Below are 17,226 nucleotides of genomic sequence, written 5' to 3'. Positions count from 1 at the left end.
GGTTTGCCAAAAAGGTGTTTATCTCCCGTCCAGATGCAACCTGTGTGGAAAGGCTGAAGAAAGTATGGTTCATATTTTTTTACACTGCTCATTCTCCATATCAATATGGAAGAATTTTTTAGATTTTTTTGGAGTAGCGTGGGTAAATCACCCAAGCATTCAATCATTGTTCAAGTGGTGGAAGAGGAAATCTCAAGTGATTCATATAAAGAAGCCATGGAAGTTGGGTTTGCTTATCACTATCAACCATATTTGGTGGGAAAGAAATAAAAGAAGGCAAGAAAATAAAGAAAGGGCAGTGCGGTATGTTTTTCAAAGTATAAGGCAAGAGGTTCAGCTTTGCTGCGACGGGTCAAGTGAAGAAGTTCATTCGATTTCGGACTTGATGACCTGCAGGAAGATAGGTTTAAGTATCAGAAATCCAACTTCCCCTTCCCCTCTTGAGGTTCACTGGTGTAAGCCTCCCAGGGCATGAATGAAGATCAATGTGGACGGTAGTTCGGTTGGTAATCCAGGTAATGCAGGTGTTGGTGGTGTCTTAAGGGACAATGAAGGCAAGGTAATCGATGTTGTAACCCGACAGTCACTGAGAGGGGGGGTGAATCAGTGAGTTCAATTCTGATACCTAAAAACCTGTCCGATGTCTGGCCAAGAAGAACCTGATATACCTGTCCCTGTTTGCACACAGTCGTATGCACACTCAGCCTCTCATAGGCACTTCCAAGTATGCACACCCATTCCACATTCCACGCACTTCAATATCAAATGCAAACAACAAGCACCCACAACACAGGGTTTTTACGAGGTTCGGCAATTTGCCTACATCCCCGGAGTAGTGCCTGTAAAGGCTTCGTACCTACTCAATACACTACTTTTGACTGCACCCACAGTCGGGAGCACCCACACCCAATTTTCTCAAGCCGAAGCTGAGATGGCACTCGTAGTGCCGATACAATGTGTAGCACCCACTACACGGGAGCACCCACTCCCGGTGCTTAGCACCCACTAAGCACACAATAAATAATACAATTAAATTGGGCTTATAACAATGCCCTATAGTGAAGCACTCACACATGCAAATTTCCCCCAAATAGACTACAACTATCACTTAGGCATTTTATCAAACATCTTGCCTACAATGATTTATAATAATGGAAATTTGGCAAAATTGAGGTTACCTTGGCAAGGAGTAACCGTCGGAGATGCAATAATGTCAATCTCCACTTGATGCGGACCACAACCACGTTGTCTCGGTGCCGCCAATGCTTCAACCCCGGTTGGCACTTGGGTTTCTTGAAGCAACTCACAAGAACCAAATTCTAGGTTCTTCTTCTTTCTTTTCTCCTTGTCTTTACTTTCATGGAGCAACAATGGCATTCACATTCACATTCACACACACACAAAGAGAGGAAAAAACTTCTTCTCTATTTCCCTCTTCTTCTCTTCTCTTCTCTTCTCTTTTCTTTTCTTTTCTCTTGGCAACAACCAATATGACTTGCTACCTTGGTTTCCAGCAGCTTCCTAAGCCTCTAATGGTGGCTATGAATGAAGTGCAAGAGGATGGAAGTCTTTCATTCAAACCTTTAGCCTTCTACGAGCTTCAACTCGTTTTTCCGACCACCTCAGCAAGCCCTCTACCTGATTTCTTCCCTCTGATGTGTAGAGCTCGGAGAGATGAAGAATCCCCAACTTGAATCACTCAAATCCGACTTAAAATGAGGGAGATATGACCTTTTTAAGTTGGAGCAATGAGATAGCCTGAAATGGAATCTTCGTACTAGTGGCGTAGGCTACACCGGCGGCGCGCGCAACAGGGGCGAAATCTGACCGTAGATCTCATATAAGAGATCTTATAATCCAAACCGTCCGATTAAACCAACGGACAACAGATCCAAACCGTTAGATTTGAATCTCGATGACGTCATCATGACGTAAGCGCTGACATCGTCAGAAGTGTTGTCGATCTATGATTGGTTGCTTTTCCGGATTTTAAGGGAGCTTGTCTTCCACTCACAAAAGTGAAAATGCATATTGACCGTTGGATCCGAATCTTCCATGATGGCTTTAATCAGATTTCATGAGATCATTAAGATCGGAATCCTTTTTATACCTTCTGTACACGCGCGAAACACAATAACATACCTTGATATAGTGTAGCGCCAGTGCATCAAGAATTATGCATCTAACCAATAAAATCCCACGCGCAAGCATCTATCTCGTCCATATCACACCAAAATCTCAGCAGCCTTTGGATGGGCATCAAGCATACGTGGTCGAATCTTGGCCGTCCATTTCACTTCCCTTGACTCCTCTTTATTACAATCAAGCCCCTGCCTCCATATGTTTCAGTGCTTAAAGACTCCTTGCAACTCAGACCTTCAAAATCTTTAAATTACACAAAAGCCCTTCGAATTTCAAAAATAAATTCCGAAAAACCCACCCAACACCGAGAGCAACTGATGGATTTTCGGTTTGGATTTTCGAACCGACTTTACGGAAATGCTTATAACTTTTTCATACGATATCCGATCGATATGAAACGAAGTGCGTTGGAATCGTAACTGGATGCTCTACGACTTTTCAGAAGACTCAATCATCTGAATCATCCATGTAAAAAGACCAAAATGCCCCTACACATTTCCAATGACGTATCTTTCTCATACGCAATCGGAATGCGATGAAATCAGAACCGTTGGAAAGATTGTATTTTTGTCGTATTGTTACATGTAGAACACTTCCTTTAAAAAAATCATCTTCAATGCCGAAACTGCCCTCGACTGCCATAAATGCCGTAACTTCTTCATACGGTATCGGAATGTGACGAAATCAAATGCACTGGACTAGGAAAATTACAATCTATCTTTTTCATGAAGAACCGATCTTCCAAAAATGTCATTTTCATTGCCGAAAATGCCCTCGATCGTAAATAGGCCAATTTTGCCAGTTTTGACCCAGAAACCCGCACCACCTATTAATGATGTATTAAATCACTCCATGCATACCAAGCTGCTCTGTTATCTCATCGGTGACACTGGATACTGCCATGTCATCATTTTCATCCACGTCACCCAAACTGGCCACGTCATCACCGCCACGTGGCCGAGTTGCCAACAAGGACAACCATAAAACAACAATCTCCCCCTTTGGAGTTGTTGGCAACCACCTCATCACTAATACACTCTAAAGCTCCGATGAGTAACTCTCTCCCCCTTTGACAACAAGTACAAAGGGTGGAACCAATGGACTCCCCCTGAGTCCAATATGGGGGTAGCAACATCAAGCAACTTGCTCCCCCTCTCCCAATGCTACTAGTGTTTTGGAAGAATCACCACTCCCAGCTTCTGTCTGAGGAACTCAAACTGATCTTTGGGAAGCGGTTTAGTGAAGATATCAGCCACCTGCTCTGCTGTGGGAACAAACTCCATCCTTACTTCACCTTCCATCACCTTGTCTCTTAAGAAATGATACCGGATAGCAATGTGCTTCGTTCTAGAATGCATCACCGGGTTCTTGGAGATATTGATAGCACTAGTATTGTCACAATATAGTGGCACTGCCTGCTCAACCTCCACACTCAAATCCTTCAACATCTGCTTCATCCACAACACTTGTGTACAACAAGATGTAGCTGCAATGTATTCTGCCTCTGCAGTTGAAAGAGAGACTGACTCTTGCTTCTTACTATGCCATGCCACCAAGCTGCTCCCCAAATAGAATGCACCACCACTGGTGCTCTTCCTGTCATCTACACATCCGGCCCAATCTGCATCTGAAAAAGCTGACAAACTAAAGCTCTTAACTTTCGGATACCATAACCCAAACTCACTAGTCCCTTTCAGATATCTGAAAATTCTCTTCACTGCTGCCACATGTGTCTCTTTTGGTCCTGCTTGAAATCTGGCTACCATGCACACAGCTTGTAAGATGTCAGGCCTACTAGCTGTCAGATATAATAGGCTACCAATCATTGACCTATACGAGGTGTGGTCAACTGATGGAGAGTCATCTTCCTTGCTCAACTTACACCCAGTCATCATAGGTGTACTAACTGGCTTGCAATCCTCCATGGTGAATCTCTTTAACATCTCCCTCACATATTTGGACTGAGATATGAAGATACCTTCTTTCTTTTGATTGATCTGCAAACCCAAGAAGAATGATAGTTCACCCAACATGGACATTTCAAACTCATCTTGCATCCTCATTGCAAAATCTTTGCACAACTCATCTTTGTGACCCCCAAAGATGATATCATCTACATACACAACCACCACAAGCTGACTGCTTTCTTCAGTTCTGATGTAGAGATTACTGTCCACTAAGCCTTTCTTGAAACCCAACTTGCACAAGTAAGAGTCCAATCTGGAGTACCATGCCCTTGGAGCTTGTTTCAAACCATACAATGCCTTCTTTAATCTGCACACAAGAGTGGGGTCCTCGCTCAGCTGAAACCCATCAGGCTGCTCTATGTAAACCTCCTCTTCCAAGTTTCCATTTAGAAAAGCTGATTTGACATCCATTTGATAGACCTTGAACCCCTTGTACACTGACAAAGCCAAGAACATTCTGATAGCCTCAAGTCTTGCCACTGGAGCAAAAGTTTCCTCAAAATCAATGCCTTCCACTTGAGCATATCCTTTGCATACAAGTCTTGCTTTGTTCCTCACCACTTGACCATCTTCATTGAGTTTATTTCTGAAAACCCATTTAGTACCAATCACATTCTTGTCAACTGGCCTAGGGACTAGATCCCAAGTGTGATTCCTCTCTATCTGATCAAGTTCTTCATTCATGGCCTTCATCCAACTCTCATCATTGCTTGCCTCATCAACAGTTTTTGGTTCAATCTTCGAAAGAAGAGAGTATGTGTTGGTCTTCATTCTTCTAGTCTGAACACCTACAGTGGGGTCACCAATGATTAACTCATCTGTTTTCTGTTGATCAACTCTGTTGTGTCTCCTCTGCTCATCTGAATCTACCTCATCCTGTTCAACATCAACCTCATCTTTGCTTTTGAGTCTACTATCAACCAGATCATTCTCATCATCAAGATCTTCAAATTCTAGAAGTTCATTTCCTGAGCCTGAAGGAATATCCCTTTTTTCATCAACTGTGACATCAGCACTCTCTACAATTTTTCCAAGTCTGTTGTTATAGCATCTATAGGCCTTACTTGAAGTAGAATAACCTAAAAATATACCTTCATCAGCTCTATCATCAAACTTACCCAAATCTTGGGTTGTGTTCTTGATATAACACTTGCTACCAAAGACCTTGAAGTGTCTTGCTGTAGCCCTTCTTCCAAACCAGATTTCATATGGAGTCTTGCTTTCATGAGGTCTCAACATACATCTGTTATGGATGTACACTGCAGTTAGAACTGCCTCCTTCCAGAACTTTTTACCCATGTCATTCTCTGCCAACATTGTTCTAGCCATGTCTTGCACTGTTCTATTCTTTCTCTCTGCAACACCATTCTGTTGGGGTGTTCTTGGAGCTGAAGTTTGTTTCCTGATACCATGCTCATAGCAGTATTCTTCAAAATCATCCCAACTGTACTCACCTCCTCTGTCAGATCTCAGACACTTTATCTTCTTCCCTGTCTGATTCTCAACTTGCTTCTTAAAGATCTTAAATCTTTCTAAAGCCTCTGACTTATGTTTCAAGAACATCACCCACACCATTCTTGAATGATCATCAACAAACAACATGATGTATCTCTCTCCTGAGGTGCTAGGTGTCCTCATAGGACCACATAGGTCTGTGTGAATCAACTGCAATGGAGAACTGGAATAATACTCCTTAGACTTGTAGGAGATTCTGGTTTGCTTTCCCTTTTGACAAGATGCACATATAGGATTGGAGAGCTTCTTCAACTCAGGAACATCTCTCACTGCCTTCTTTGAAGAAATCTTGGCAAGGTTCTTGAAACCAATATGCCCAAGTCTTCTGTGCCACAACCATGTCTCCTCATCTATGCTGACCATGCAAGAATCTTTCTCTAACTCTGTCAAGGTGTACAAGTTCCCTGAAGTTCTCTGTCCAGTAGCTACAACCTTTCCACTGCTTGATTTTCTTATCTCACACCCTTTACTAGTGAAAGTTACTTCATGCCCTTTGTCACAAATTTTACTGATGCTGAGAAGATTGTGTTTGAGTCCTTCAACATACAAGACATCAAGGGATTTCACCTTCCCATGGTTCAAACTTATGGACCCCTTTCCTGTAATTCTGGCACCATTGTTGTTGCCAAACTTCACGGATCCACCTTCAAAGTCATGTAATTGTTCAAACCTTTCCTTATCTCCTGTCATGTGGCTTGAGCAACCACTATCAAGAATCCATGGATTAGAGTCTCCTTGAGCCTTAAAAGCTCTATGAATAACAAATACTGCTGCATCTTCTTCATCTTCTACTCTATCTCTCTTAACCCAAACTTTCTTGACAGATTTAGATTTCTTTGCTTTCTTCTGTCTTGAGAATTGTCTCTCCATCTCATCATCTTCTGTGTTTCTGAAAACTCTCTGCTTAACTCTGTTCTCCTGTCTTTGTGGGGGAAACACAGTTCTACAATTCCTTGCAATATGTCCAAGGTTGTTGCATCTGTAACATTCAACTGTTTCCTCCATAAGGGGTGTAAAAGGATTTCTGTCCACATAACTCCTTGGACCAATGTTGAACTTGCAATCTGAGATCTTGTGTCCAAAAGTGTTGCATTTGTAACAATAACCTTGAAATGTGTGCCTCTGCATCACAGGTTCCATCTGCCATCTGTAAGGAGCTCTGAAGTTGTCAAATGCTCTAGGCCTCTGTTGAGGACCTTGACTGTATCCATAGGTCTCTGCTCTCCTGCTTGGCCTTGCCAACTGTGGTTGTCTAGCATGGTTAGTCTTATGGAATATAGATGGATTTCCTCTTCTAGTTGGACCAGTCTGCACTTTATCTTTTTGTACTGCTCTCTTGACATTGCCAGCAGTAGTAACATGTGTCTTTCCTCTTTGAGCATTCCTATCATTGACTTTGATAGGATTATGTACTGTTCCCTTACCATTTGCCTTGGTATTTTTGGAAGACTCCCCAACAAATCCAAGTCCAAATTTGATGTGAGTCGATCTTTGAGCATTGATAATGTCATTGAGCTTCTTACTACTAGGATGCTCTTTTGGAGTAGAGTCATCTTCAACATCTTCATTTTTTATGTCTTCTCTTTCAATCTCAGTTCTCCCATATTCTTCAACCTTAGCCTTTAATAAGGCTAGCTCATCTGCATAACCATCAAATTGTGCAAGAATCTCATATTGCTCCTCTAGTTGTGCTTTCAAAGCCACTTTCTCTAACTCAAGAGTGTTGCAGTCAATGGTCTTCTGTGAGAGTTGATACTCAAGATCATCTAAGGTCTTCCTTGACTTATTGGCTTGATCTCTCAACTCAAGAACTAATTGTTCTTGCCCCTTAAGGTCTTGAGTGACCTTTTTCACTTTCTTCCTTTCTCTTTTAAGCTCTCTAAGGGCACATGTGAGTTCAGCCTCTAGATGTGATTTTTCATCTTCCTCTTCTTCTTCTGTAAAATCTTCCTTATTAGAAGAATCTTCTTTGTTTTCTTCCATATCTATTGAGGCCATGAACATAGCCTCATTATCTTCATCATTAGATGATTCTTCAGACTCTTCATCAGATGTGTCACTGCATTTCTTAGAAACCAAACTTTTCTTCTTGTCCTTGCCTTTCTTGTATCTGTTTGAGAAGAATTTCTTCTTTCCCTTGAAATGAATTTTCTTTTCACTTTCATCTTCATCACTTTCTATTTTTCCTTGGTTAGGACACTTGGCTGCAAAATGTCCAACCCTTCCACAGTTGAAGCATTTGAAAGGCAACTTGTCTTTATATTTTCCTGTTCCCCTTTTCAACTTTCTGGTGAAATGAGCTGTAACCTCATCTTCACTCTCATCAGTATCCTCCACAGACTGCTTCTTCTTCTTCTAATTAATTTTCAAGTTTTTCATTGCCTTGAAAGCAGCTTGTTTGTCAGTGGACTTGCCCTTTTTCCATCTCATTTCAAGAGCTGTGAAAGTGCCATGCACTTGATCAAGAGTGATAGTGTCTAGGTCCTTTGCCTCTTCAATAGCTGACACCTTGGAGTCATACTTGGGCAACAAAGATCTCAGGATTTTTTGACAAACAACTGAATCTTCTAGATTGGCTCCCAGACCCCTAATGGAGTTGACCACTTCATTTACCCTGGTCATATAGGTGTCAATATTTTCTCCTTCTTGCATTAGTAGACTTTCAAACTGGCCTCTGAAGGTCTGAAGCTTTGCTTTCCTTATCTTTTCATCTCCTTCATAAATGTTCTTCAGTCTTCCCCAGATATCCTTGGCTGAGTCACAATCCATTACCTTAGCCATCACACTTTTATCCAATGCTGAGAATATTGCATTCACAGCCTTCTGATTGTAACAATAAGCCTTTTTAGCTTCACTGTCAACCGGACCTCCTTCAGGCTCTGTGTATCCATTCAGAACTGATACCCAAACATCATAACCTAGTGAACCTAGGTACGACTGCATTCTCCTCTTCCACAAGATAAAATCAGATCCATCAAACTTTGGTGCATGTCCTGAATAACCTTCACTTGCCATACTGTCACTGCCGCTGCCTCTGGATCACTCAGTTGTTGATCAAACTATCACTGAGTATCGGCTCTGATACCAATTGTTGTAACCCGGCAGTCACTGAGAGGGGGGGTGAATCAGTGAGTTCAATTCTGATACCTAAAAACCTGTCCGATGTCTGGCCAAGAAGAACCTGATATACCTGTCCCTGTTTGCACACAGTCGTATGCACACTCAACCTCTCATAGGCACTTCCAAGTATGCACACCCATTCCACATTCCACGCACTTCAATATCAAATGCAAACAACAAGCACCCACAACACAGGGTTTTTACGAGGTTCGGTAATTTGCCTACATCCCCGGAGTAGTGCCTGTAAAGGCTTCGTACCTACTCAATACACTACTTTTGACTGCACCCACAGTCGGGAGCACCCACACCCAATTTTCTCAAGCCGAAGCTGAGATGGCACTCGTAGTGCCGATACAATGTGTAGCACCCACTACACGGGAGCACCCACTCCCGGTGCTTAGCACCTACTAAGCACACAATAAATAATACAATTAAATTGGGCTTATAACAATGCCCTATAGTGAAGCACTCACACATGCAAATTTCCCCCAAATAGACTACAACTATCACTTAGGCATTTTATCAAACATCTTGCCTACAATGATTTATAATAATGGAAATTTGGCAAAATTGAGGTTACCTTGGCAAGGAGTAACCGTCGGAGATGCAATAATGTCAATCTCCACTTGATGCGGACCACAACCACGTTGTCTCGGTGCCGCCAATGCTTCAACCCCGGTTGGCACTTGGGTTTCTTGAAGCAACTCACAAGAACCAAATTCTAGGTTCTTCTTCTTTCTTTTCTCCTTGTCTTTACTTTCATGGAGCAACAATGGCATTCACATTCACATTCACATACACACAAAGAGAGAAAAAAACTTCTTCTCTATTTCCCTCTTCTTCTCTTCTCTTCTATTTTCTTTTCTTTTCTCTTGGCAACAACCAATAGGACTTGCTACCTTGGTTTCCAGCAGCTTCCTAAGCCTCTAATGGTGGCTATGGATGAAGTGCAAGAGGATGGAAGTGTTTCATTCAAACATTTAGCCTTCCACGAGCTTCAACTCGTTTTTCCGACCACCTCAGCAACCTCTCTGCCTGATTTCTTCCCTCATATGTGTAGAGCTCGGAGAGATGAAGAATCTCCAACTTGAATCACTCAAATCCGACTTAAAATGAGGGAGATATGACCTTTTGAAGTTGGAGCAATGAGATAGCCCGAAATGGAATCTTCGTACGGGTGGCGTAGGCTACACCGGCGGCGCGCGCAACAGGGGCGAAATCTGACCGTAGATCTCATATAAGAGATCTTATAATCCAAGCCGTCCGATTAAACCAACGGACAACAGATCCAAACCGTTAGATTTGAATCTCGATGACGTCATCATGACGTAGGCGCTGACATAGTCAGAAGTGTTGTCGATCTATGATTGGTTGCTTTTCCGGATTTTAAGGGAGCTTGTCTCCCACTCACAAAAGAGAAATGCATATCGACCGTTGGATCCGAATCTTCCATGATGCTTTAATCAGATTTCATGAGATCATTAAGATCGAAATCTTTTTATACCTTCTATACACCCGCGAAACACAATAACATACCTTGATATAGTGTAGCGCCAGTGCATCAAGAATTATGCATCTAACCAATCAAATCCCACGCGCAAGCATCTATCTCGTCCATATCACACCAAAATCTCAGCAGCCTTTGGATGGGCATCAAACATACGTGGTCGAATCTTGGCCGTCCATTTCACTTCCCTTGACTCCTCTTTATTACAATCAAGCCCCTGCCTTCAAATGTTTCAGTGCTGAAAGACCCCTTGCAACTCAGACCTTCAAAATCTTTAAATTACACAAAAGCCCTTCGAATTTCAAAAATAAATTCCGAAAAACCCACCCAACACCGAGAGCAACTGATGGATTTTCGGTTTGGATTTTCGAACCGACTTTACGGAAATGCTTATAACTTTTTCATACGATATCCGATCGATATGAAACGAAGTGCGTTGGAATCGTAACTGGATGCTCTACGATTTTCAGAAGACTCAATCATCTGAATCATCCATGTAAAAAGACCAAAATGCCCCTACACATTTCCAATGACGTATCTTTCTCATACGCAATCGGAATGCGATGAAATCAGAACCGTTGGAAAGATTGTATTTTTTTCGTATTGTTACATGTAGAACACTTCCTTTAAAAAAATCATCTTCAATGCCGAAACTGCCCTCGACTGCCATAAATGTCATAACTTCTTCATACGGTATCGGAATGTGACGAAATCAAATGCACTGGACTAGGAAAATTACAATCTATCTTTTTCATGAAGAATTGATCTTCCAAAAATGTCATTTTCATTACCGAAAATGCCCTCGATCGTAAATAGGCCAATTTTGCCAGTTTTGACCCAGAAACCCGCACCACCTATTAATGATGTATTAAACCACTCCATGCATACCAAGCTGCTCTGTTATCTCATCGGTGACACTGGATACTGCCATGTCATCATTTTCATCCATGTCACCCAAACTGGCCATGTCATCACCGCCACGTGGCCGAGTTGCCAACAAGGACAACCATACAACAACATGGGATGCTCCTGAGTCAAATAACACATGTGCAGGTAAAAATGATATCAATAATGTACTTATCACCACTCCCGGTGTAGCTTCTGCATCCTCTGTGGTCATAGCAAATATCCTTCCTTGTGGTCTCTGGCCCTGTGATGGTGGGCCAGCCGATTGGCTGCATAAGCCTGTTGGGGACTAGGTGGCACAGTATAAGGTGCATCACCCGGCCTTCGGTGGGGGCATGTCCAAGCTAGGTGACCTGGCTGGTCACAATGGAAGCACCTAGGGTTTGAACCCACAGATTGAGACAAATCACCGCAGCGGGAGGATTGGGAGGCTTGACTTGCTTCTGTCCTTCTTGACTGAACTGGAGTTAGGTTGATATAAGGGCCTCTTGAGTGCTTGCTGGCTCCCTTGGAATCAGAGGACACCATGGGCCTCTTCCCTATTCATTGTTGAGCTGAGAAATTGTTCTTATATCAGTCCTTAATGGACTTGGCCACTTGGGCTACATCAGCATATGTTTGCAACTTCAACCCAACCATAGTAGAATTGATGCTTGGCCTCAACCCCTTTTCAAACTTCCTAGACTTGGACCTATCATTTTGGATGTGCTCCGGAGCAAAGTAGTACAACTCCTCATACCTTTGTTGGTACTCTAGCACTGATCGGGATCCTTGCACCAAATTAGAGACTCACTCTCTCTCCTATTCTGAAAGCTCTCAGGGAAGTAATTCACAAAAGAAGGTCTCATTGAAGTCTTCCCAAGTGGGGGTGGGGTTGGTTGCCCTTATAATGGGCTCAGTAGCCCTCCACCAAGCATCAACTTCATTTTGCAATTGATAGCTGGCACATAGTATTTTCTGCTCATCATTGCAGCCCGTCAACTTAAAGACTTTCTCCGTACCCCCTAATCCATCTTGAGGGGAACAAATAATCATGGCTCACATTGGAGAAGTATGGGGGCCTCAGACTTTGGAAATTCTCCATCATCTTAGTTAAGTTAGTCCAACCCTCTACGTGCACTTGGACCTGCCCTTGCACTTGCCCGGGTAATTGTCCTTGAAACTACCCTTGCATGTGTCCATGCACTTGCCCTTGCATCCCATCAGATGTCTGAAGGGTGATTGAGCCAGCTGGCACCGGGGCTGGTATCGATGGAGTAGGGGGTGCGGGAGGTGCATTCCGGGCTTTAATAGCAGTCTGGATCCAGGTTTCAATCCCGACCATGAACTGCGTTTTCCTTTCTTCCACCTCACGCATCATGTTGCCCATTATGTTGTCCTATGCCATGAGAAAAGGTGGGGCCGATGGCACACTACTCGGTCTACCTGTTGAGGAATCTTAATTAGTCACACATATACAGATAGCAAACACGTTAAGGTCAACATGCATAGTGGGACCCGCATGCATACGCAAGGAGTAATTTAGGGTTAGAGCATGCACAGGTGGGGTCCACCAAGTATTGAAATCCGATCATATGCGTATTAGAGCGTAAATACCTAATTAAGGAAGCAAATATTATAATATAAATAAAATAAAATAAAATAAAAATTCATTCCCAAAATAGTTCACCAGAAACAGGGGTTTTTCACCGAAAATATGGGTTGGTTCTCTAGAAATATGACTGATATTTCCAGTGACCAAAAAGGAGACCAAAATTCAAAAATTTCCTCACCGGATTCAGGTCCAGTGTTTCCGGTGGACCCAAAAATGCTATAAATAGGCTAGGGTTTCATTCTCTTCTCACAAAACCCTATTCTATCAGTTGGAGAAGGAGAGGAAACGGTTAAGGAAGGTCTCCCCAGCCATTCCCTAACTTTTGCTTGCGATTTTACGCCCGATTGATGCCATACACACATCCAAGGTGAGTTCTTCTTTGACCTAGGTTTTAAGATTTTCTCTTTGGTTTTTGGCACTCTTCCTAACTTAGGTTTTATTCTTCTTAAACCTTAGGAACTTTGTGTTGCAACCATGTCTGGTCGTCATGTTTGTCCCCGCCGTGGTGCCGCACAATCGGTTGTTCTGGAGGAAGAACAATATGATCACCGATAGGAGGAGCAAGATCACTGGGAGGAGTTTGAGTATAGGAATGTCGACCCTGGGAAGTATGTGAGAACAAGGGACTTCTATCAGTTTTTCCTCCATCAATGCTTTGAAGCCCTAGGGTGGTACCATATCCTAAAATCAAACGTGAAGTACTACCCAAGGCTTATGAGGCTCTACTACTGCAATCTGCGATGTTAGAATTGTGACACTGAGGAGATGAGGATCACCTTGAGGGTGGAGGGAGTCGATATCTCCTTTGGCATGGCTGAGTTAGCCAACATACTAATGATCTCCCATGAGGGAGAGCTAGCTTACTGCCTGCCTAGGACTCCATTTTATGACTTCCAAAACTTTGATGTCCAGGCGAAGATGGATAACATGTTCACAAAGGAGGCTTCTGGGTGGCACTTGATTGCTAATTATCGGGCTACATCGAGGGTCGTATGCAGAGCCATTCAGCTGAATGTCCTCCTTACCAACAATCATTTTGATGAGGTATCCATTCTACAGGCCTATGTCACTTACTGTGTCTACATGGGGCTATAGGTTTGCCTCCCCTATCTGTTGATGTGGACCATGGTGACAAGGGCCAAGGGAGGGGCATGTAGGGCTAGAAACCTCTACTACAGATGGATCTTGACCGATGTCTTCTTACGCTTTGGTGTGGACTTGCAGGATGAGGAAAGTTTAGGGACTGATGTCTTGGATTTCAACCAAGACTCTCTAATAAAGATGACATTGAACATGGATGAGGTCACTGAGGATAAGGATGAGGTTGAGGAGGAACAACCAATGGATATAGGGAGGTGGTAATGGAGGTGGTCACGATGGTGATCAGGAGGGTGATGGAGGTGCTGATCTTACTGTCCCTCCACATGTGCCTTCTACTAGCGTGATTCCACCACCTAACCCTTAGACTATGGGGACTTTTGTTGCTTCTCGTGGCACTAGGGGTTCAAGGCCCACGAACTCAATGATGTGATGGTCCACCTGGATACCACCACCAACATACTAAGGAGGATGGGCACTCGACTAGAGAGTGTGGACAAGAGCTACTGCCTGCTGAACACATAGGTAGCCTCCCTAGAGGCACAGATATAGGCAATGATCTTCCACCTTGCCATTCTAGTGCCAGAGCCGGGAGTACATGGTCAGAACCGAGCTCAAGGCCGAGGGTAGAATCAGCAGTAGGACCAACAGTAGTAGTGGCTTATGTTGCCACATAGTCTAGGATTTCCATTGTTATGCTTTCCTTACAGTTCTTATGCTCTAGTGTTAGTTGCAATTTATTTCCTGTCATTTGCTTCTGTTATTTGAATTCCTAGATTTTTACGCTAGTTAGGATTTCCTACTTTCTATCTTTTATTTTGAGAAAAATTGGTGTAAGCTTATGTACTCAGTTCTTTATTATAATGAAACGGCTTTGACACCTATACTTGTCTCGTACTTGTGCAATTTCTATAAATGGTTGTCTTTAAGATTTTTATTTAAATCCTAATCCCCAAGTTATGGTTTGGTTGAGATTGCGAGTAAAGGCAAAGCATTGCGCTCTGATACCAAGCTGTCATACCCGAATTCTAGTAAACCCAACTTACCATTAGGAATACTAGTGGTGTGAGTAAGACGTGAATCATGTTACAAACCTACCAAGATCTCTGATAGCAGTACCTTAACACACAAAATCTCACAACACAAACCAACGAATAGCAGCAGAATCCGAATATAATAGCCAAAACATAACTTAAGATGGGGAACATCTAGTGATATCATATAAATAACCAAGTTATTCCATTACAATTTTCCATGACTTACAAATAATAAGCCCAAAATATACCATTCACAATTCGGTATCAGAAATAACAAAAATACCCCAAGCATCTCATGGTGTCACATATGCACAGTAGTCGCAAGCACAATCTTGGTCATGCTCCCCTACTTCTGGCATCCACCCATTGCTCACTCCGTACTCGGGTCTGAAGGATAGAGAGTCACAAGCTATAGGCACGACTACATCATCTAAAAGGGGCATATACATAGGGTGAGCTTGCAACTTGCTCAGTGAGGGGGTGGAGTTCAAGCACAACCAAGCACAAATGTTCACACACACACACACACACACACACACACACACACACACATATATTCTATGTTGACATGTATACAGGAATTAAACACATAGTCCATGATGCGAATGATGTAATCTATTTGGTTATTAAACCACCTAACAATACAACTAAGTTGGGTAATGCTACAATGGCACATTAGACTGTATCCTTGGTTTGGGAACCGCCATCCACTACACAGTGATACAAACCCTAGCCGTGATTAGAAGTCTGCCGGTCCCGGGATGCATCCATCAGTCACCGAGCAAACCCCTGATAACTGCCTCTTGGCAGTCATAGCACCGGGATCACCATTAGTCATGCCAGACTAGTTCTCACCTCCGGCAACAATCACATCGTACCGTGGGTGTGGAATTCTAAGAAGGTTCATTGAACATACCACAATTGGGTTATCCAACACCTTACCCCTGTCGGCAAGGGGACGTAGCATAGGGAATGTCACCTACCACAATATCCTACATGTCTTTCATAATGATACAGTTTGTATGGACCATGCAACACCAGGATCACCATCGACCATGAAGCTGGTCTATTTCCAAGTATAGTCCCGGGGTACACAATACCAGGATACCATCGGCCACAAGGTGTAATCCATGACTATATACCTATTCTAGCATACAAAGCAGTTGAGTATGGACTATGTAACATCAAGATTCTCATCAACCACGAAGTGTATCCATTTCCAAATGCAGTCCCGGAGTATACGATACTGGGAAACCATTGGCCATAAAGTGTATTCCGTGACTACATCTAATCTAATGCACATAATCAATGCATGAATGTAACAAACATACGGAAATCATGGTACCGAAACCACCTCGGCCACACTGGATTCTGTCTCACAACATACATTTCATATCATTTCCATCAAAATATAACATGTTATAGAACATCATCATCATTTAAGCAATTTAAAGAATCATGTGAAAACCCTACATAGACGAGCAGTTCTATAATAATTAAACAATCCCAAAATAAAATTCAACCATCCCTCACCTGGTTTAAGTTTGAATGGATCGGGTTCTAAGTACGGCCACCGAGTGCTCAATTCAATTTTGACCTCAGTGTACATGTGCATCTTTGTCCTAAACACAAAGTTAATCGGGTGTTATTGCTTGTCAGAAATACTGGGGAGAAACCATAGGGTTTACCTCCAAAGGAGTCAGACACTGTCCAACCTGGACAATATAGGTCACTAGATTCAATCACCAGAAACAGGGTTGGAACCCATCGGATTCATCAGATGTGAATCCGGTGGAGGAAATAGAGAGCTCATAAGAGCTTCCTATTCATTAGAAACAACCCATCGGATTCAGCCCCAGGTGTTTCCAGTGGCTATTTTTGGTGGAGACACAGAAAGTGCCCGTGTCATTTGGGGCTTTTCGGCTCGGGCCCAATTGCCGGGGTTTGGTCCTTGGAGTTTGTAGGGGGTGTTCCTAGCATCATTTTAATCTAAAGAAATCCCGATTCTATCGAGCCATTTGGGAGATGCATCGATCGAACGATCGAAACCTTAGATGGTCATTTGGTTACAAGTGTTGCTGGAGCTCACCGGACTTGGTTTGAGCTCGACAATCACACTAGGGAGGTGAAATACGCACTCCCCAAGCTTGGGGTGCTGTGGGTTCAAGGTTCACATCCATACACACCTTATCTTAGTTTAAAATGAAGAGAGAGAGACAGTGGTAGGAGAGGTGGATCTTACCTCCGACAGGGATTTCGGAAACCAAGCGTGCAGCCAACACCAAGGTAAGCTCCAAACTCCTTCTTCCCTCCTCTTCCTTTTTCTCCTCTTTTTTCCCT

The sequence above is a fragment of the Macadamia integrifolia genome, chromosome 9 (genome assembly GCF_013358625.1).
Source record: "Macadamia integrifolia cultivar HAES 741 chromosome 9, SCU_Mint_v3, whole genome shotgun sequence".
NCBI lineage: Eukaryota > Viridiplantae > Streptophyta > Magnoliopsida > Proteales > Proteaceae > Macadamia > Macadamia integrifolia.
The sequence above is the reverse complement of the archived record's forward strand: the minus strand, read 5'-3'. Positions refer to the sequence as shown.